A 23,222-nucleotide genomic window follows, 5' to 3' on the forward strand; every position below is an offset into this window, starting at 1 on the left:
TTTGTGGGAAAATGTATCATGTTTACTGATTTTGACATGTCTACCACATTTTAAACCGTCATGGACTTTACATGATGAAAGGGGGAAAAAACTGCCATGTGTTTCCTTAGTACACTTAAAGGAAAACCGACACCATTTTTTTGTATCCTAACTGACATCAGAAAAACGTTTTATAGCATCTAAAATACCCAAAACACGCAGGCTGATATTTTTAGTCAAATGAAAAACAGCAATAAAAATGACCGAAAGTGTCCCTAAAACTACTTCAAAACGACCTCGGAGATGCAGTTTCAGAAGGTTCCGCCCCCTTGTTCGTGACATCACGCCAGGACGTCTTACCTTGCTCTAGAATCAAAACAATGGCTCCACATTCGGAGAAGATGCTTTCTTGTTACTCATCCAGTTATGAATATGATTCAAATAGTTCTGAAGAGGAAAGCATAAATGTTTTCAATCGATTAAAGAAGTCCTCCCATATCAATTCGAGCCGTCAGGACTCCAATGTAACTGCTTCGCAAAGTTTTTCAAAAAAAATTGATCTGAACTGAGAAATGAAGAAAAAAAGCTACTCTTCGCTTTCAAAAAGTAAACAAACCCTAAATAGACAGAAAATAGATGGATGGCTGAATGAACGGATAGATAGATAGAAAGCTAGCTATCTAGCTAGATAGAAATCTAGCTAGCTAGCTAGCTAGATAGATGCAAAACTGGCTAGATTGATAGATACAAAGCTAGCTAGCTATATACAAGGCTAGCTAACTAGCTACCTAGCTAGTTAGATACAAAGCTGGCTAGCTATATACAAAGCTAGCTAACTAGCTAGCTAGCTAAATCTATCAATTTATCGATCTATAGCTATGTAGCTACCTAGCTAGCTATCTCCCTAGCTAGCTAGCTTTCTTTGTATCTAGCTAGCTAGCTTTCTATATAGCTAGCTAGCTTGCTTTGTATCTATTAACTAGCTAGCTTCGTATCTATCTAGCTACATAGATCGATAGGTCGAATAAGGAACCCAGGCAAGCCTATGGAGGACAAAGATGAACGGTACCGAGACCACAATTGGAGGAAATGTTGAGACACACAATTAGAAAGAAAAAAAAAATCACCAAGTCCTCCCACTTCCTAGTTGTTGCCGCCTCCGATCAACTCTCACGCCCCATCTCTTCCCCATTCAGCTCCATCCTAATGAGGACAAGGATGCCTCTACATAATTGAGCAGACTAATTCAATTACGAGGGAGCAACAAAGTTTAAGTGGAGCAGTACTTCCTTGACGAGCCAAAGGGGGCTCAGGCGAGGCCGCGAGTCGAGTGGTTCGAGTGCAACGTTGGCCCCTGCGAGCTGCAACATTAGCGGGTTGATGTGCCATTATTGTACAGACTGGTGGATGCTATGTGGCTGTTACAAAGCAGACAACTTGAGAAGACATGGCTGGAAAATTCGAATTGCCGAATGCGATTGGATTGTTTACTTTATATTTAACTCATTCACTGCCAGATGTGCAAAAATATGTCTACTCTAGTTTTCACTCAAATTGCAAGACCCACAGAATATTGAGTTTTAAGGACTACATAAACATTCAATGAAGCGAAAGAAACATTAGACTCTCTTTTTTAATCAGAAAAAAAATAGTTAATGTATAAGTTATATGGGTTTGGAGTCATCTGAGCTTGAAATGGGGCCAGATGTACAAAATTCAATACATATTGATTTATATAGCGTTTTCACACCAGCTGAAGCTGTAACAAAGCGCTAACATGGACAGAAGTCAAACGATTCCCCCTCGTGGAAGGGAAAAAACATTGGCAGCGATCTGACCAACGCTTTATCGGCACGCCCCGCATGAAAAACCAAAACCCGAATAAATTCGGGAATGGCGCTCCATGTCACGCTTTCCAATTCCCGAATACATTCGGAAATGGCAGCGAATAAGGTAATGATGCTTACTGTTGACGGATTTGAGACACATTTTTCGCATGTTTATTCTTGGTGATGTGGTGTACTTTATTGGGTTTAAAGGACAACTGACATGACTTTTTTGTTTCCTAACTGACATCAGAAAAACGTTTTATAGCATCTAAAATACCCAAAACACGCTGTATGATATTTTTAGTCAAATGCAAAACACCAATAAAAATGAGTTAAAGTGTCTAAAAAAATACTTCAATTTGAAACCGGACGTGGCCAGTTTCAGAAGGTCACGCCCTCTTGTTCGTGGTGTCACGCCAAGACGTCTTGTTACTCGTCCAGTTATGAATATGATTCAAATAGTTCTGAAAAGGAAAGCATACATGTTTGCAATTGATTAAATAATTTATTCCGTGTCACTTTGAGGTATCTGGTGGGTGGGGGGTGGGGGGGATGAAGCACCCAAAAGAGGCAGAAGATGGCGAGAAAGTCCGTGGAAACGGGCTGATTATTTCCTTAGAATTTTTGTCAGCGAATATCAAATACTAGATGCTTGATGCAACACACAAAGATTCACCATGGCGTTATTTATGTGTTTTCCTTCTAATTCCGCCATCAACACGGATCAACACAAAGTTTTCAGACCAAACAAAGTACCGCAAAATGCATTGACGTGATGAAAGGACTGCTGCAATGTGTTCTTTCTCAGTCAGGGGCGTTCCTTCAGTGACGTGACTTGAGGACTCGTCACCAACTCAAAAACAAGACTTCCGGGATATTCAGCGCGAGTCCTAACACGTGAAATATAGCTATATGCGGTGGAATCTTTGTAAAATACGCTCAGTAGAAGTCAATTGAAGCCATTTTACAAATTATGGACACAACTTGTCCGAAGGCGTCGGTTGTCTGAATCAACGCCTCATAAGAAAACATGCTTTGTCTAATGTTTTTTCATTCAAGTCAAGTAAGTTAAAGTTATTGTCAAGTCGGGTTAAAACATATGTGTGGGAATACGGACTTATTTAAAATAACTTTTTACGTCATATTTATCGGGTTTGTATGAAGTTAGAATGTAATGTCAAATGCATTTTGTAATAGCATATTTCAATGTTAAAATTCATATGGATTGTTATGCCGATTATACATTTCGTGATAAAATGGATTTTTTTTTCGGTCAGGTGTACTCATTCAAATGATAATTAAAACGTTTTTGTCACTGTATTTTTTCCTTTTTCTTTTGTTTAAAGTGAATTTAAACATGACCCTTTCCACGTGTTTTGTATATATTGAGGATGCTCTCTAAATTGCAGTGCAAACGACAACCACACCAAAAAATATATATTGTTGCTTCGAAAGAAAAAACAATCAGCATTCCCTATTTCAGGGGTGTCAAAGTCATTTTTTGACGCGGGCCACATTGTAGTTATGGTTTCCTCTCGAGGGCCGTTATGAATTTGGGGAACCCATTAGAATGTTCAAATCCCTTCAAATATTACATATAGAGCACACAGCAAATTAATGAATAACTCGTTTTCAAATCTGAAGTCAACAATAATGACTTTTATTGTGGTTGACATCCAAAAATAGGAAATTTTGGCTCAGATTTTAGCAATCATCATGGAATTTAACAAGTTTGATTTGCTGTCACGGGCCGAAAAAAATGATGTGGCGGGCCGGATTTGGCCCGCGGGCCTTGACTTTGACACCTGTGCCCTATTTAGTCGCTCCACATGCACAGAGAGTTCAAATTGAACACAAATAATTATTCCACGAACTCAAACGCCTAATGTCCCTCATTTCCTCACATTGAAAATAGGGGGGATTATTTTGGCTGTTGAGTGCAGCCAGTGCCGTTTTTCTCATTACGTGGCCTCCCAGAAGGAACAAGTAGCTCATTAGATTGAATCAAGGACTGTGATTAGTGATCAATGATTGCTTCAACATGCTGTTTTCCTCTTTCGGATGCATTTGGCTCGGTGGCAGTCTGATGAAAAGAAGAATCTGGAAGGATGAACACGTAGGCCCAGCTGGAGATAACAAAACCTTTGTGTGATCTGATCTTTGTGGAGAGTCGGTGTCACTAATGCTTTGTTTTCCTTGAATAAAGAATTCTATGTCTATCTTCCCATCTCGCCTCCGAAAAGACAGCTGCCGCTCTCATTTCAAGTGCATCACTCACCCTCCATCGTACGTATTCAATCAGATGCATGGCATTTTGAAATGTGTGCCATGTGGGAATTTTCAGCCGAGAGGTTTAGAAATGGACAAGGAGGAAATGGGAGCAATAAACTACTCTATCTAAAAATAGATAAAGAGATGCATAAGTTGCGTCAGAGACAACACACAAAAATGTCAAGAGAGAGAGAGAGAGAGAGAGAGAGAGAGAGAGAGAGAGAGACAGAAATTTGAGGTTTAAAGGACAACCGACACCATTTTTTGTTTCCTAAATGATATCTGGAAATGGGAGCAATAAACTACTCTATCTAAAAAAATAGTTAAGAGATGCAGAAATTGCGTCAGAGACAACACACAAAAATGTCAAGAGAGAGATAGAAAGAGAGAGAGAAATTTGAGGTTTAAAGGACAACCGACACCATTTTTTTGTTTCCTAACTGACATCATAAAAACGTTTTATAGTATCTAAATTACCCACAACATGCAGGCTGATATTTTTAGTCAAATGCAAAACACCAATAAAAATGAGTTAAAGTGTCCCAAAACTACTTCAAAATGACCTCGGAGATGCAGAGTTTCAGAAGTCCCGCCCCCTTGTTCGTGACATCACGCCAGGATACTCCTTCACAAACTGCCTTGCTCCAGAATCAAAACAATGGCTTCAGAGAGTTCAGATTCGGAGAAGATTCTTTCTTGTTACTCATCCAGTTACGAATATGATTCAAATAGTTCTGAAGAGGAAAGCATACATGTTTCGAATCGATTAAAGAAGTCCTCCGGTATCAATTCGAGTCGTCAGGACTCCAATGTAGCGTCCCAGAAAATGCACAAGATGGCGCCCAAAAAATCATGGCCGCCATCTTAGTCGCTTTGGGACACTTTAAGTCATTTTTATTGGTGTTTTGCATTTCACTAAAAATATCAGCCTGCGTATTTTGGGTATTTTAGATGCTATAAAACGTTTTCTATGTCAGTTAGGAAACAAAAAAATGGTGTCGGTTGTCCTTTAAAGAAAACATAGACAGAAAATCGAGTCATTTTGGGGATTCGGCAGTGCCAAGTAGGCTTGTATCGATTGTCATGTGGAAATGTGCACAGGTCTCGATCTACGTATGTGTTGGCACGCGTCTTGTTGGATTTACGGTAGATTCCAGCCGCTACTGGGGAAAGAGGGAAGGGACGGCTGGAGGAAAGCGATTCTGACAGAAACAAGACCTTTAACCCCGACAAACATAAACGAGCAGCAAGGAGATGTCGCGGACCCAGATAGATGGGATGTCAGCGTGATGGAAGAGGTGGCGAAATTACTCATGATATCTCTTTCAGGGTGCAAAATTATCGTGGACACTATCGTGAAAATGAAGTGAAAAAAAAACAATTTTATAACAGTTAAAAGCTGCCACTCTGTATATTTTACGTTTTTATTTGCGACTTGCCGGCTAACCTGATATGATCTCTTCACTTTTTATACTGCTTATTGTTTTTATATTGACTTTGCAGTGCAGACTTGGGTTTTTTTACGACCACCTGCTATTGTTCATGTCATTCTTTACTATCGTTCACCGTTTGGCCCTTTGGTCTTTCCATAATAGAATTTTTTGAAGCGATGTCTGCTTCTCCCATTTTCAATGACAGGATCGTAAAAAAATATTGTTTCTATTTGATAGCTCTTTTCTTCTCTTCAAATTAAGCGATGGTACAGCTCCTAGCTTGATCCAAACAGATGCATTACGATGGTCCTTGCCATTTAACTCAAGTCACTCCCAGTGCCAAGGTTTTAGTCATTTCTACTCTTTGTGACTGTTTTATTTCCTGAATATGATAACTGTCCATTTTAAGCACTTTGTTCCAGCTTCAGCTTATGTTACAACCTCTGTGTGCCCCCTCCCTGCCCGTCTCAGGACGGTGGGGGACAGAGCTTTCAGCTCCTCTGACCCCAAACTCTGGAACTCACTTCCTCCCAACATTTGTAACATCGATTCTATTCCCACCTTCAAATCCCATCTCAAAACCCACCTATTTAAAATTGCATTTTCTATGTAGCTCTATCTCTTGTTTTTATTTATAATTGTATTTTATTTATTGTATTCTATTTATAATTCTATTCTATTTATTGTTGATGAAAAGGTTTCTTCAGCCGTCATCTGTACTTCTTAGGTGTCGGGCGGTTCGCTTCTTGTCCAAGACACTTTGTCAGCGAATTAACAACTATTTATTATTTTATCTATGCTTGTCTGTGACTGTAAAGTGTCCTTCAGAGCTTTGAAAGGCGCTTGAAATAAAATTTCTTATTATTATTATTATATAAATCAATATGTATCATATTGCATTGTATTGTATTTTCACCCAAAATGCTGGACCTGGCACTGCAATCGTTGCCCTCTACAGAAGAGGAGAATTAGGACCAAAGAGGAAGAAAAAAAACAAGTTGGCCATATAATCATTTTTATCTGAAAATTATGACTTTATTCTCAGAATTCTGACTTAAAAAATTGAAAATTCTGACTTTAACTCATTCACTGCAAGATGTGCAAAATGTGTCCACTCTAGTGCCAGGGTTTTTGTCACTGTCACTCAAATTCCAGGACCCACAGACTATTGAATTACAGGAGTACATCAACATTCAAGACAGTGTTAGAAACCTTAGACTCTTTTCTTTCATCGGAAAGAAAGAGTTAATTCCTAAATTATATGAATCTGGAGTTATATGAGCTTGAAATGAGGGTGTTTGTCCAAAATGCAATGCAATACATACATATTGGTTTATATAGCGCTGTAACATGGAAAAAAGAGACATTTTGCTCCCTTGTAGAAGGGAAAATGCATTGCCAGAAATCTGGCCAGTACTTTATCGCCACCCAAGAAAAAAAAAACACTTGAAGTAATTTGGGAATGGCGCTCCACATCATATTTTCAATTCGGGGATTGCAGTGAATGAGTTAAAATGGAGAAACTAACATATACCATACGTAGTGAGGATATTTTTGACCAGTGACGAAAAAAACAAAAACTCCTTAAAAATGGCGCTTGTTTCTTTCTAACATGTCATTTTTCACAACTGACATTTTACCGACAGCTCCTATAAGACCTGCCTGGAAGTTTTTTGCCCCGCCGTAAAATTGCTATCAGTATGTTTATATCAGAGCACATTTCAATTCGGGCGTACATAATTACAATTGAATCAAAAACCCATGACAATGGACCTTGCAGTTATTGGTGAGAATGAAGTATTAGAAGTATTCGAACAAGTGTTTAGGCCTGGAAGAAATTAAATTGGACCAAAGCCAGCCGTCCACCCCAAGAAACAGAGAAATAAGAGAAATGACCCGCCTGGCAAATGGCCTTCATCTCGGAGTGTAAATCTGTCCCTCGCACTTCTGGCCCATCCACGCACACACGCTGGCGTTTTAAAAAGCTCTGCCACTCCTTTAAATGTCCCTTAACTCAGTCGAGGAAGTGGAGTGACAGATGTAGAGAGAAGATGAATGCACAAGCAGACAAATAACTTGGCGGCCTATAAAAACACAAAGTCATGTTCAAGTTTTCTCTGATTTGCCGCTCTTTATTCAACTCTTTGGGCCTTTTACGCTCGTCCTTGAAATCGCACCACATGCGACAAACAGAATAGTTTTCCACATATCCTGGCATGCATAGTTTCATGCTACTTTTGGCTGTGTTTGTTGGTGCTTGATGAGCAGCTCGACGGGAAGCGCTGGCAACAACATCCAAGCCAGCACGCGCTTGGGTCGCCATCCAGCACCGCAGCGCATTGGCCAGCTGTGTTTGTTTGCCTGATAAATGCAATTGGTTTTGTATTATATATACACACACACACATAAACACAAAAACATGCACACACATACATTCCTGTTTCATGGTTTTTGTGAGGACCGGATAACTCCATGCGCACGTACACAAACACACACACACACACAACATGCACACACACACACATTCCTGTTTCATGGATTTTTTTTGTGAGGACCGGGTAACTCCATGTGCACACACACACATTCCTGTTTCAAAGTTTTTGTGAGGTCCGGGTAACCATGCACACAAACGAATTCCTCTTTCAATGGTTTTGTGAGGTCCGGATAACTCCTGATAAGGAGTGAGGAGCACTGTTGCTGATAAGTTTCGAGAACTAGTGTTACATTTGAACACTAAATGTCACCCCATTACACCGGAAAATATGGTAATTAATAATACTAATACAGTAAAGTCTCGTTATATCGATATCGGATATATCGATAGTCCCGGTTATATCGATACTATTTCTATGCACGCACGGAGAAAATTACATGCAAACGGGGTCGGATATATCGATAGTCCCGGTTATATCGATATTTTTTCGGACTCCCTTGAATATCGATATAACGAGACTTTACTGTAATAAAAAAATCTACATCAATTAACGCAGTGCCAAATGGATCCTATTTTGACCTCCCTCGAAGACAAAACTGCCAAAGAGCAATGAAGCAACTTTTGAAAGGACTTCAAAAACGCCATGCAAAAGGGCCATTACGGTGGACGAGGCTTTTCAGACGTTTAAAGCAATGACCGTGTAATTGCAAAGTGGTCCTCCCGCGTTGAAGTGAAGCCAGGAAACTTGCTCATCCAAAAACTTTATCCCTCCACTTCTTGCAAAAGAATTGTTGAAAATCACTGTAAAAATACATACAAAGGCAGCTTTGGCATTAAGCTTATGCAATGCTTCATGCGTCAATGTCATAAATTCCCATTCCAAAAAAAAAAACAACAACAAAAAAACATACCCTTTAAAATATTCATTATTTTACAAGCAAACCAGCCCATTTTCAAACACATGCAGTGGAGTAATAACACAATTATTGGATGCCAGATGTTCCTAGAAGCCACTATGAGGCTCGTCTATTATATTTGATGAGCAAAAAAAAATTAATGAATGTTTAGTTTGTAGGAAAAGTCAGAAGAGCATTGCAGAAAAAGTTGCACTATTTATTTTGGCAGTGAGACTTTGATACATTTAAAATCTCCCCCAAAACGGTTGTTCGTTAGCCGGCCTAATTAACTCCTTCATTGCCAGATGTGCAAAAATGTGTCCAATCCAGTGCCAGGGTTTTTGTCATTGTCACTCAAAACAGAATATTGCGTTTTTATTTAGTTTACATAAACATTGAATGCAGCGTAAGAAACCCTCAACTCTCTTCTTTCATCAGAAAATATTAATAATATTAATAATAATATTAATAATATTATTATTAATAATAATAATAAATAATAATAATAATAATAATAATAATAATAATAATAATAATAATAATAATAATAATAATAATAATAATAATAATAATAATACATTCAATTTATAAGTGCCTTTCAAAACTCTCAATGACACTTTACAGTCATAGGATAAGAACAAAACTATTTTTCTGCGGGTGAGCAGCGGCAGCCAGATGCACCGGCGTTCTCTCTACCCTGATGTAACGCACACACATTTAAGTCAGAATTCCGACTTTTAACTCAGAATTCTGACTTTTAACTTTGAATTCCTATTTTTAACTCTGAATTCCGAAATTTAACTCAGAATTCCGATATTTAACTCAGAAATCAAACTGTTAACTCAAAATTCCGACTTTTAACTCAGAAGTCTGACTTTTAACTCAGAATTCCAAATTTTACCTCAGAATTGTAGTGAAAGAAAGAAAATAAAGTTAATTCCTAAATTCTATGGGCCTGGAGTTATATGAGCTTGAAAGGGCGGCTGTCCAAAATACAATGCAATACATACATATTGGTTTATATCGCGCTCTAACAACAGCTGAACCTGGAACAAAGCACTAACATGGAAAAAAAGGGAAATGCTGCCCCCTCGTGGAAGAGAAAAAAAAACATTGCTAGAGGTCTGACCAACGCTTTATCGGCACCCCCGTGCAAGAAAACACAAAACCCGAACTAATTCGGGAATGGCGCTCCACAGCACGCTTTTCAATTCCCAAATAAATTCGGGAATGGCAGTGAATGAGTTAGAATGAAGTTAAGTTAGAAACAATAGACCGTATGAAGGACGCGGCGTTCTTTGAAACCCCTGCCGGAAATCTAAAAGGTGAAAAAAAAAAATACATCACAGCACAAAGAGAGACAGTTCGGAACAACAACAATGCTGACCTCTTCTAATTGCATCAACTACTCTGGGCCATTTGGCCTAACACCAGGTAAGCCAGTATAATTATGAATCGACCTTGAAGCTAGCGGTGGGTCCATTCACCTCACAGCCAAGAATCTGTCACAAACCTCCTTCTGCACTGATGCTAGTCACCAAACAAAGCTCCACAAAGCATCGCACCATCTGCCGTGGAAAAAGACCATTTTCTCTTTCTTACTCATGCCTGTGCATCCACAGTCATGTTGAAAAGAGGTTCTAGGTGGCTTCTAGCAGAATCGCAAGGGGGCCCAAATCCAGCCGACGCCATAGGGACTCAAAATCTGTAGAAGTTGTAGTGCATAAACCCAGCCTCTAGGCCTGCTAGAAGGTGTAGGAAATGTCAGAGTTTTCGCAAACTATGATTGGCGAGTCACACGATTGGCTAGTCACTAGCTAATCGTAGTCATAAGAGCATACTGGCCACAGCTAGCACGGTAGCGAGCTGCATAAACTAATATATTTCGGTGTTGATTTTATAGAGGATTTGTCAACCCACAATGGTTGAAGGGGGAGAAGAAATGGATTTGGTTGCAGATATACTGTTAAAGCCATTTTCAAGACGGACTTTTCAAGAAAGAAATGGACATCATGAAGAAAGGTCGGTCAGTTATTTCCTAGCTAATGGTACCCTCGAGTGGACTTGTAGTAAATCAAACCACACATTTTTCAGTCTGGATTGATTCAGACATAGCACTACTGAAGGCCTAGCTATGAAATCCACCGCCCGCCATTGCTTTGTGTACTATATATAGTTAAGAGAGTATTTAGTCTTGAGGAATTATGAAACTAATATGCTCAGATGTTTTTGGAGTGAATTATAATCACTGAAGTTGAAGAAAATGTAAACATTGATTTAAAAAGACTACACTTTACTCAGACTGCACACTGACTAGAATATATTTCCTTTTTTCCTTGTATCTTTTAATTTGAATCATTTTATACAAATTAGAACATTGAAATCATATTGATAGCACTATTGTATTCTATTCAAAATGTAAAAGAACATCTTGTGAGTTGAAAACGCAGCGTAAGTGTTCCCGATCAGAATATTTTTTCCCTCCACTGTCATGGTACCTGAGGATCACTTTTCTCACCCCCCCCCCCACGTATATAGTTAGCACTTTCAGCTTCCCCGTTGGGTAGTAATCAGAGAGCTGTAAAGGCGGCCATTAATATGCCAGGACAAACACACAATAAAGCAGCCCCTTTTACAACAGCGTTCAATAGTAGTCCTCTACAAGGGCTCAGCAAAACTACTCACAACAACTATTGACTGGTGGGTGGTTTGGTTGAGGGAAAAGATGGATTGGGTGAGGAAGGGGGGGGGGGTCAATATATAGATAGAAACATGGTCAAGAGCTGAAAGTAAATGCATGCTACAAAATATGTTTTATTAGGCATTATGGTCAAATGTAGACATCTACATTGATACAATGCATATCTAGTAATGATTACAAATTCCCCCGGGGGTCTGCTAGTTTGGCTGATATGATCCAATTCGGGGTTTTATTTTGCAAGCAAACATTTTGTTGATGTTACTTAGAGGACAACCGATGTATCTGGACAAGTTGTGTCCATAATTTGTAAAATGGCTTCAAATGACTCCTACTGAGCGTATTTTTCAAAGATGCCACCGCATATAGCTATATTTTACGTTTTGAGACTCGTGCTGAATATTCCGAAAGTCTTGTTTTTGAGTTGGTGACGAGTCCGTACGTGACGTCACGAAAGAAAAAAAGACGCATTGTAGCGGTCCTTCCATCACGTGAATGTATTTTGCTGTACTTGTTTGGTCTGGGGACCTCGTGTTGCACCCAAAATCCGCCAGAAGAGGGCGTCCAAGCTCCATATAAGGAATTTATCAGATTGTGGACACGGAGGTGGTCACAGGAGGTCACCATTTTGTGCCTCCTTTCCGTTGAGACATCTCCCCTCAATGTTGCCTCATACTGGCATGGAATACGTTCTTTAATCGATTGCAAACATGTATGCTTTCCTCTTCAGAACTATTTGAATCATATTCATAACTGGATGTGTAACAAGAAAGCATATTCTCGGAATCTGAGAATATTCAGAGCGAGTCTAAAAAATGTTAAATATAGCGACATGCGGTGGAATCTTATTAAAATACGCTCAGTAGAAGTCATTTGAAGCCATTTTACAAATTATGGACACAACTTGTCCGGAGACGTCGGTTGTCCTTTAAAACACATGCTTCTAAATAAACAGTGCTTATCTTTTACTTACAATGAAGGAAGTCCAATACAAAACAACGGAATTCAGCATCCCTGTGATGACAGAACCCAAAATCGGAACCGGGTAGCATATCCCTTTAAAAGGTACACACAGTATAAGCACAATGTGATTTGACGGTTGGGTCGCGTAATGGCTGTCACGCAAGTGACAAATAAAAGGTTGTTTACAAGGTTGCAGATGAACGTGGACACACACTTGTAGAAAGAATCATGGCCCCATGCTTGAACTCGGAGTTAAAGAGACTGTCCATTAGCACTGGACCGAACTCTGATTCGGGTTTAATGAAGTATATCAGCAAAGAGAGAAAAGAGCAGGGCTGATTAATGGCAGATAAAGAACCAAAGAATAAGCGCGGCAAAGAAGTCATAAGAAAATGAGGGAAGAAATGGTGAGGTAAAAGTAAAACAAGGGATTTGGCATTGGGAGTATACCACCCGACAATGACGATATAAAAGTATTGTTAATCAGAATCAGAATCATCTTTATTGCCAAGTATGTAGACCACACAAAGAGTATGTCTCTGGTAGAACAAGCTGCACTAGTATCATCATTAAAAAATGCAAAAAGGCACTATACAGTTACAGTAAAGTCTGGTTATATCGATATCGGATATATCGATAGTCCCGGTTATATCGATGCTATTTCTATGCACGCACGGAGAAAATTACATGCAAACAGGGTCGGATATATCGATAGTCCCGGTTATATCGATATTTTTTCGGACTCCCTTGAATATCGATACAACGAGACTTTACTGTATATTTGGCTTACTGTTTACAGAGTTAATGACTTGCTCTTTAAACGTCTGCTGGATTTGGTGCATATGGATCGGTAGCTGGAAAAGGTGGTGTGCAGTGTGCGGAGGGTCCAGTTTGACTAAAATTTGGTTTACGTTCTTTAGAATTTGCAAATCAATCATTTTTATTGCAATGCCTGATGCAAATAACTACATAGAAACAATAGATTAAATCATTCACTGTCAGGCGTGAAAAAAAAATGCGTACACTCCAGTGCCAGGGTTTTTGTCATTGTTCCTCGAATATTCCGGGACCAACAGAATACTGAGTTCTAAGATTAAATAAGCATTAAATGCAGCGTAAGAAACCTTAGAATCTCTTCTTTGAGCAGGAAAAGGAGTTAATTCCTAAATGATATGGGTCTGGAGTTATATGAGCTTGAAATGAGGGTGGCCGTTCATAATACAATACAATACATATATATTGGTTTATATCGCGCTTTAACAACAGCTGAAGCTATAACAAAATGCTAACATGGCAAAAAAGGGAAACGCTGCCCCCTTGTGGAAAAGAAACACATGGCCACAGGCCATGGCCAGCACTTTATCAGCACACAAGCATGAAAAAACAAAAACCCGAACCAATTCGGGAATGGGGCTCTATGTCATATTTTAAATTCCCGAATAAATCTGTGAATGGCAGTGAATGACTTAAAACGCTTAAAATGATTAGGTCATGAACACCAACCTGAATTAAATAATTTTATTTTCAAAGATGCGAGCACGTCAAATCAAAACGAACCGTACCACGATCCAGACACGTTTTGAATCGTCTCTTCTTGAAGAAAAGCACATCCTGAATATTTCATATTTCATATTTGCTCTTCTCCTATAACCAAACACTCTCCTTTCTTTGCAACGACTTTGGATGGCTCTCATGTCCCACGTCTGTGCCTGCCCACTGCTTCATGCTGACCAAAGCCCGGCGTGACTCTCCTCGGCTCAGCGGGAAATGATTAAAGTCACAGTTTGGTCTGCCGGTAGGCACTCGTGCGGAACCAACTCGGCAGTAGTCACTGGCCTTTTTAAAAGACGAAGCGCATGCACGCATGAATGTCGTCAGTCACCTGTGTGAGGTCATGCGACGAACGTTAAGCAGCGGATACGCTTTCAAAGGTGGCAAGGAAGGCGATGGAGGCACATGGGCGTGTTCATTAAAAGAAGCGGTGCCATTCATAGGGAGAAACAATGCCGTAAAGGCAATTAATCTGGCGATAAACAAGCCTTCACGCCTGTCGGAGACATTTGCAAATGCGCGGGCATGACAACGGCCTCCGAAGGGTGGGGGAGGGGCGATATGAGCCTCTTGTTCCTCCTGACCCGACTCCTCATTAACTTTTGGCATGGCTCTCGTAGATAAATCCAAAGATATAAACTGTTTTTTTTTCTCTCCTTTTGACTCATTCGTGCTGGGAATGCCGCTGGTCAGGTCTCTGGCAATGTTTTTTTTTCCCCTTCCACGAGCATTTCCATTTTTTCCATGTTAGCGCTTTGTTCCAGCTTCAGCTGTTGTTAAAGCGTTATATGAACCAATATTTATAATAATATTAATTAATTGATTAATAAATACTACTACTACCAATAACAATAACAACTTATTATTATTATTATTATTAATAATAATAATAATATTCTTAATAATACTATGTACTATGTATGAATGTAATGCATGACTTAAATGTATTAAAAAATGATATTTTATCATTCCCTAATGAATGGTTTAGTGAATGTGCATTTCAACTGGTTGGTACCTGTAACAAGCTTAAGTGCTATATCAGAATCAGAATCAGAATCAGAATCATCTTTATTGCCAAGTATGTAGAACACACAAGGAATTTGTTTCCGGTAGAACACGCTGCACTAGTATCGTTGTAAAAAAACTGCTAAGTGGCACTATACTATACTATACTATATGACTGTCTAGCTGGCTAACTATATAGCTAGCTATCTAATTCCCATCTATTTGCTATGTATTGGCTATCTGGCTGGCGATATCGCTAGCTATATATCAGCTATATGGCTATCTAGCTGGCTATCTATTAGGTATCTCGCTAGCTCTCTATTAGCTATATAACTGTTTAGCTGGCTAGCTATCTAGCTAGCTATCTACTTGCTATCTGGCTGGCTATCTCGCTAGCTATCTATTAGCTATATAACTGTTTAGCTGGCTAGCTATCTAGATGGCTGTTTATTAGCTAGATAGCTCGTTTTCTATCTTTTTGAGTTACTTACGGGTTGAGTGAACATTGGCTGCTCACCCACAGAAAAACTACAAAGTGACCTTGAGAGTTTTGAAAGGCGTTTATAAATGAAATTGATTATTATTATTATTATTATTATTATTATTATTATTACTGGTTTAGTCTATATCGTCCTTCGTCAGAGGACAAACCATTTTACAGAAACTTTTACAAAGTGAATCATACGGAGTCAAAATGTTAAGCGATCACTTCCCTGCAGTTCGCAAAACACCACATTTATATTTCTTTCAAACCTAAATGTTCCTTTTTTGAAAACTGTGGCGCACGGATGATTGCTGATGATGGGTGCAGGCTTCCGCCATATTGAGCCATAATGACAGCATTGTGATTACCTGAGCTAAGAATAGTCAGATTTCTAGTAGCCGAGTTGTGTGTGCGCTATATAGCCCGCGGCTATTCTCTAACTACATGCATCGGTTGCGAAGGAGGAGGAAGCGTAACAATGATGAAGGTGCAAACAGGCACAAAGGCACACATCCAATCTCATTCCTTAGGTATTGACGACATGCATGGAAACATATCACAAACATTCGAGGACAGGTAGGACAAAAAACAAAGAAAAAAAAAGAAAGAAAGAAACATTTTAAAGCTTTTGTCAGACTGCACAAAAACAACCAACTCCACCAAAGGTCAAGAATCGAATGTGAGGATGAGACCAAGGCGATTGCAGCACCTTTTTTCCATTCCATACAATTATCTTTGGGGGGAAAAAATGGTCATTATTTTGGCAATGCTTGACATTATTGAGCGTTAGTGCACTCTGAAAATATTCACGTTGTCTCAATACACATTTTTTTTAAAGCAATAACTCTGCCCTTCAGGGGAAAAGCAATGCATGTTAATAAAAATATGATCATTTCCCGCATAGCATGAACAGGCAAATGTGTTGAAGGTTAGATAAAACTTTACAAGATGGAACGGGTTGGCTATTTTCTCAACCGAGATTTCAATCTAGGATTTAGCATTTTAGGTGTGCGTACTTTGGCCATTAGGGGTCAGTATAATGCAGATTTATATGCCATGAACAATTCTTTCGCAACTGAGTAAGTAAAGCTAAGTCTTTTTTTGCATGGAGGATAAAGAATATATGCAAACGGGTATCACTATATTGTCTGCCTTCATTTGTTTCTGATATGGCTGAATGATATTTTTTTATTCATGTTTTTACATGTTTTTCCACTTTGACTTGAAGTTTATGAAACAACTTAAAAAAATCTTCCAAACAAAGTTGGCCCCATTAACTCATTCACTGCCACTTATGAATGTATTGAAAATATGACGTGGAACACCATTCCTGAATTTGTTCGGGTTTTGGTTTTTCATGCTTGGGTGCTGATAAAGCACTGGCTATGGCCGATGGCGATGTTTTTTCTTTTCCACAATGGGGCAGCATTTCCTTTTTTTTCCATGTTAGCGCTTTGTTCTAGCTTCAGCTGTTGTTAAAGCGCTACATAAACCAGTATGTATGGCATCGCATTGTATTTGGGAAAGCCGCCCTCAATTCAAGCTCACATAACTCCAGATCCATGTAATTAAGGAATTAACTCTTTTTTTTCTGATGAAAGAAGAGAGTCTAAGGTTTTTTTAAGCTGCATTGAATGTTTTTGTAGTCCTAAAACTGTGGGTCCTGCAATTTGAGTGAACATGACAAAAACCCTAGCACTGGAATGGACACATTTTTGCACACTGTCTGGCAGCGAATGAGTTACGTAACTCAGTAAATCATAAATTAGATAATATCAATGCAAATAAATCCTGCAATGGGTTTACCTAGCATTATATGCATACGTAACTAAAATACATATACAGTGATACCTCGGTTTAGGAACCCCTTAGCTTACAAACTTTTCGGTTTACGAACGTTACATTTATGAAAATTTTACATTGGCATATGAATTTTACCATGGCATACAAATGATGTGTCGTTCGCGAACGAGTCCGGTCTTCTAACAACAAAAATGGCAGCCGACTGTTTTTGTCCTCTATTCCCCGCCCCCAGTCTTCGGTTAAAGCCACGTGATTGGTCAAGAACGCAGCAGTGAGTTGGGGTGGTTTAAACATTAAAGAGACAGGCAGACGACAGTGGGAGGGTTTCAACTTTGATAGTTCAAAGGCAAAATGTAGACTGCAAGGTTAAAATATCACATCGATCAGGCTCCACAAACAACCTGCACAAACCATCTGTACACTTGCGAAAAGCTATCAACCCAGCTAAACAGAACATAATTGATGAGGAACTAGATACAATTGTCACAGAGAAAGCACCTACAAGGGATCATTCCTCAAGATGGTGAAAGAAGAAGGTTAGGTTCCTCATGTGTTTAATGCTGATGAAACTTCATTCCATCAAGCCATCAACGACCATCACAAAGGTAAATAAAATGACTTTGTTATACAGTACAGTTTATTTCTTTAATTATAATACCATAGCACATTTATTAGACATAAAATGAGGTATACTTTGGGTAGTTTTAAGGCTTAGAAAATTAGAAAGTAGAAAATTATGTTTTATGGGGACCTGAGAACGGATTATTGTCATTTTAATTGTTTCCTATGGGAAATTAATTTTTGGGATACACACTTTTCGCCTTACACACTGTCTGGGTCCCAATTAAGTTTGTAAGCCAAGGTATCACTGTACTATTGAAAAATATCGAACAATGGACCCCTCTTGTCCACTATTGACGTACCGCTGTATAGTGTCGTCTGTCAAACTTGCAACAGTGCAACACTTTGCAAAGGACAAAATTTTACAAAAGTAATTAGTTGTCTCCAGCAAGCGCGTATACGAATGCGTACGTGTTTGCATAACAAGCCGTCCTAAACACTCCACACAGGAGCAATTAATCTCCAGTGGTATCGCACTGAGGTGAAGGATAATTCACTTTGCAGTAACACATCTGTCTCTCGAGCAGGACAACCCGCTTCAATTAAAGCAGAAACACTTGGAGAACCGAGCCTCCGGAGGATTAAGTGCATGTCATAAAGACACAAGTGACCGGCGGACGTACGCCCCCCGTTCCTGTCCTGACGGATGACAGGAATAAATCAGTATGGGCGCCAAATCCGAGCGAGTCGTCCGCATGGATATATTGACAATTAAGACACACTTTTGAATACATTAGCATGTATCTGACCACAGGCTACAACATCAGGTGTACCTGTCGTTAAGACTTTTATGATACATTTTCTCTCGCGCTTGTCCTCAAACTGGAGAGCAAAGACTTTCTTTGAGTTAGCCGGGAGAAACAACATCACCTAATAAAAAGCTGGGATCTTTCTATAGATGTTCCATACAGCAGCAGTACGGTGATTCACGGGAAAGTACACCAGAGGGTCATTAAAAAATGGGCAGAGCTCGTGCTTCCCTGTAAGAACTGTATGAATCCTGCTGTTCACAAAAAAACGAAGACCATCCTAAAGGATGCTTTGTGTCATGGTCATTCCTCCTGTGAACTTCTGGAGAAACAGAATAAAAGATAAAAAAGTTTTAAAGAAAGGACAGGAAGTTTTAAAGAGGAAAGGACAGGAAGAAGTAGAAAAACAAAGCTGTTGGAAAGGCAGCCACTCTCGCGGAGCCATCTTGAAGTCAAAAGCACAAAAAAAAACTACATAATATGACAACACGTAGACATAGACAGTCAGTCATTCAACTTTCAACACTTTCTGCACCCTCTCCTGTTTCTTCTAGATGAAAGAGGAGAGGATCAAAGCTTCCTTTACACCACTGGATCAGGGACGTCATGGTGAATTGTGCACGTCTGCTACAAGCTAAAGGTTGAAAGCAAACACGAAGCTGTAGCCTCCATTGACGAAAACAGATTGTCTCACATCTCCTGTCACACGTAAATCCACTTCAATTCCAAGCTGCGGCAGTTCCACATACGCATCGGTGACTACTCGGGTGCCATCTTGGACTTCATCCTCCTTCACTAAATCGCCATGGTGATTTGAGGTTCAATTTTGATCGTGCTTAGACTTCTTAGTTTGGTACCACATAGGCTTTGTCATGCTGATAAGGTGATACCAGAGCTCATGGGGCAATCAGGGCCAGTTAGAGAACATAATCAGACAGATTAGCTTCAGGGAGCAGTCCACTGCTCCCCCAACCTTAGAACAGGGACCTATCCAAGTCGAGGTCAGGCATCACCACTTCTGTCCATTAGGCATATATATATATAGAGAGAGAGACAGAGCTACCAGCACAACTTTAGTTTGCTGATGAAGCTTTTCGGATGAGGAACAAAATGTCCGACACCTTCAAAGAAATACAAATGAGGGCTGAAGAATCCTTTTCCTCAACCTACTATTTTAAGTGTATTTTTAAACCCACCCATATTGTTTAATTCTCAAGAAAAAAAGTGCTATTATGAAATTATGAAAACATAAATAGACCCAGCCTGAAAACACTATTTCTCTATAAGAACACCAGGGATGCAGTTGCTCGGTGTGTAAGGATCATACATCAAATTTGTGAGTATGAGTTGCCGTCTATAATTGTGTTTCTTTTTAAGATTCTCCAATACACTCACTTTTGGCATTGCCATTCGGAGTGCGACGAGCTAACAAAATCAACTAACAGAACTAGATTGTGTTCATATGGAGTTGCTATTAAAAGAATGACTGTAAAATGAGATGGAAAAATGCATTTTATCAGGGTAGGAGTGTGTGTGTGTGTGTGTGTGTGTGTGTGTGTGTGTGTGTGTGTGTGTGTGTGTGTGTGTGCGTGTGTGTGTGTGTGTGTGTGTGTGTGTGTGTGTGTGTGTGTGTGTGTGTGTGTGTGTGTGTACGACTAGTCTTTTGAGGACCACTAACATTTTATACCATACGTAATGAGGACATTTTTGACAAGTGTGGACCTTTTGGCCGGTCCTTACAAGTTTTTCATTCTTAAGGCTTCTAGAGGGTCTATATCTGTATCTGTTAAAGTTTCAGAAAGGTCCTCACAAATTCACCCAAAATGATTTGTTGACGTGTATTTTCATTTCACTTACACACACTTTACTCACTGTGTGTGTTTGTGTGTGTGCGTGGTTAATGAGAGGAAAAAGTTCATACCACAAAAAGTAAAACAATATTTTAACCAAATTCACACAGGGGTGAGGACCTTGAATTTTGCCCATTCAGAAACCTCACTCCTGCTGTTATTTCAGTTTCAAGTCCACTTTTTATTTTTGTTTTTAAAGTTGAAGTGGGAAATGGGGTGACATTTAGTGTTCAAATGTAACAAGAGTCCTTCACCAAACATTCCTCACTCCTTATCTGGAGTTATCCGGACCTCACAAAACCATTGAAACAGGAATGTGTGTGTGTGTGTGTGTGTGTGTGTGTGTGTGTGTGTGTGTGTGTGTGTGTGTGTGTGTGTGTGTGTGTGTGTCTGTGTGTGTCCACGTGGGTGTGTGGGTGTGTGTGTGTGTGTGTGTGCGTTATTCATCAAACAGAGCCCAACCGACGCTCTGAGTGGTAGGTACATAGGTAGATGTCAATGACTCACAACTGATGAATATTCACAGTAATCTTGCTGTATTATTTACTGTGCACACACATGCGCAAACACACACACAAACACGCACACTCAATTTGATAAGCATCAGCCCAGAGAGGTGACCTTGACTTTAAAACACACTTTTGCCACAATTCGACAATTCTTTCTGTCAATTTGCGATATATTACTTGTGCGTTTCAAAAATAGCTCGTGTGTGTATGAATGCATGCGCGTTCTAGGTAAGGCCCCGGAGAGCAGTCCAAGTGGCTGCAACTTCGTTCCAACTTCTGAATAAAACATTCCATTTGTAGCCGACAGAAGCGCACCATAAATCACCTTCCCCGCTACCTGCCGAGTGTGGGGATGAGATGCGGCGTGTTTGGAGGAAGCAGAAAGAGATGCAAGCAGGGCTTGTAATGGTGAAAGATGTTTGAAGAGGGAGTGAAATGAAGAAGATGAAAAGCGGGAATCAAATGTGGGGAGACATATGAATTTTTGGGGGCTTGAACAAACAGACAAAGGTTTTTGATACAAAGACTCTGGCATGAAAGTGTCTTTGCTCCATAATGGCGTAGGTCACGCGAGTCGAAGGGAATAACAAAAAAATATATATAGCAATGTGTCAAGATGAGCTTATTTAAACTGTCAAATTATCATATGAAACATTTCAGTCTTCAACTTTCAACATGTTCCAGAGAACAACAACAGCAGTCACAGCGGATCTAAAATAAAAGGTGTAGTTAGCTAGCAAAAGAGACAAACGTAGCAGACCACAGTAACCCCCTCTTGTCAAAAAGCACATACAAACCAGCTCAATTTAGTCCAAATCAAACTTTAGCCCTACCAAACTCATGGTTAGCATTGTAGGACACATCAGAGATTATCCAAATCAAAGCAGAGGTTAGCTAGCTTACGGCAAGCTAACCGCTGCTAACACAAAGAGCTAACACGCATTCAACATCTTGACTACTTTTGTATTGCGTTTTGTCCAACAGGGCAAATACATTGGACTGAACTGTACAACACCAGTCACAGAATATTGAAAAAGGAAACATAAGCTAGCTGCTAGCTTATGGTTGGCCCAAAAAGCTAGCAGAAGAGTACATCATCCCTCAGTACCGCTTGTTTCAAATCACCAGTTATCAACTTTATGTAAGAGATGCTACCACTTTGAACTGCTTAATAATAATAATAATAATAATAATAATAATAATAATAATAATACATTTCATTTATAATCGCCTTTCAAAACGTAAAACCAGCGTTCACTCAACCCAGAAGTAACTCAAATAGATAGAAAGGTAACTAGCTAGCTAACAGATAGCTAATAGATAGCCAGCTGGACAGTTAGTTAACTAGCTAGATAGCCATATGGCTAATAAATAGCCAGCTACATAGCTGGCTAGCCACATAAAGTGACAAAATAATATAGTTGTACATTTTATCTGATGGCACTAGTAGGATAAGGATGAAACTGTATGGCTACATATTAAATCAGCAGTTTTTACTATGAATCGGAGCTCCGTCCATGCTAAATTTGTTTGGTAGATGTGTTGAAACCTCACTGAAATGTGTTACAAAGCAACATTGGTGGGCAGCTGGCTCAGGGCATCCAGCCCGGTCCAACTTTCACCTCAATCGTGATTGCCAAAAGGGCAAAAAAGGGCAAATGCTACTTTTCAGAAGTTCTTTTTTAATAAACAAATGGTGGTTTCCAGCATTTGAAAGGTCAATGGAAGTGAATTATTATCGTTTGCCCACTTCTGGCATGTGTGTGTTGTTTGACCGACAATTCCAGGTAGGACCGCAACTGATGAATTGCCCACTGAGTACACGTACGTGTGTTTTTTTACGGCAGCAGGCCTGATTTGGAGTCAATGAGACAGTTAAAAAGCTCTCTTGCCGCGCTGAGGCGGAGAGAAGTCGACATATTTATCTATGTTTGACGTTATGCCGGGGATGTGCAATGACCACGGCGGGAGTAAGCAGGACATAAGTCATAAAATGTTGTTTAAAATAGAAAAGGGGACTGAGAATCACAGGAGGGGTTCACGCGACGGCACCGCAGCCTGTTAGGGAGAGAATTTAGTGCAAAGAGTTGAGATTTAGACTATTTGGGGATTTTCCGTGGTGTGGCGGACTTTTTCTATGGAGTGGT

At 39.6% G+C, this 23,222-nt stretch overlaps 1 protein-coding gene across 1 annotated transcript in view; it reads right to left on the reverse strand.

The window, feature by feature from the left end:
• The window catches only part of schip1 (schwannomin interacting protein 1), a 214,881-nt gene that overhangs the window by 135,179 nt on the left and 56,480 nt on the right, over positions 1-23,222 (reverse strand). The window lies entirely within an intron of this gene.

This window comes from Hippocampus bargibanti, linkage group LG14, assembly GCF_051943395.1.
Source record: "Hippocampus bargibanti isolate YZ-2025 linkage group LG14, ASM5194339v1, whole genome shotgun sequence".
Classification (NCBI taxonomy): Eukaryota; Metazoa; Chordata; class Actinopteri; order Syngnathiformes; family Syngnathidae; genus Hippocampus; species Hippocampus bargibanti.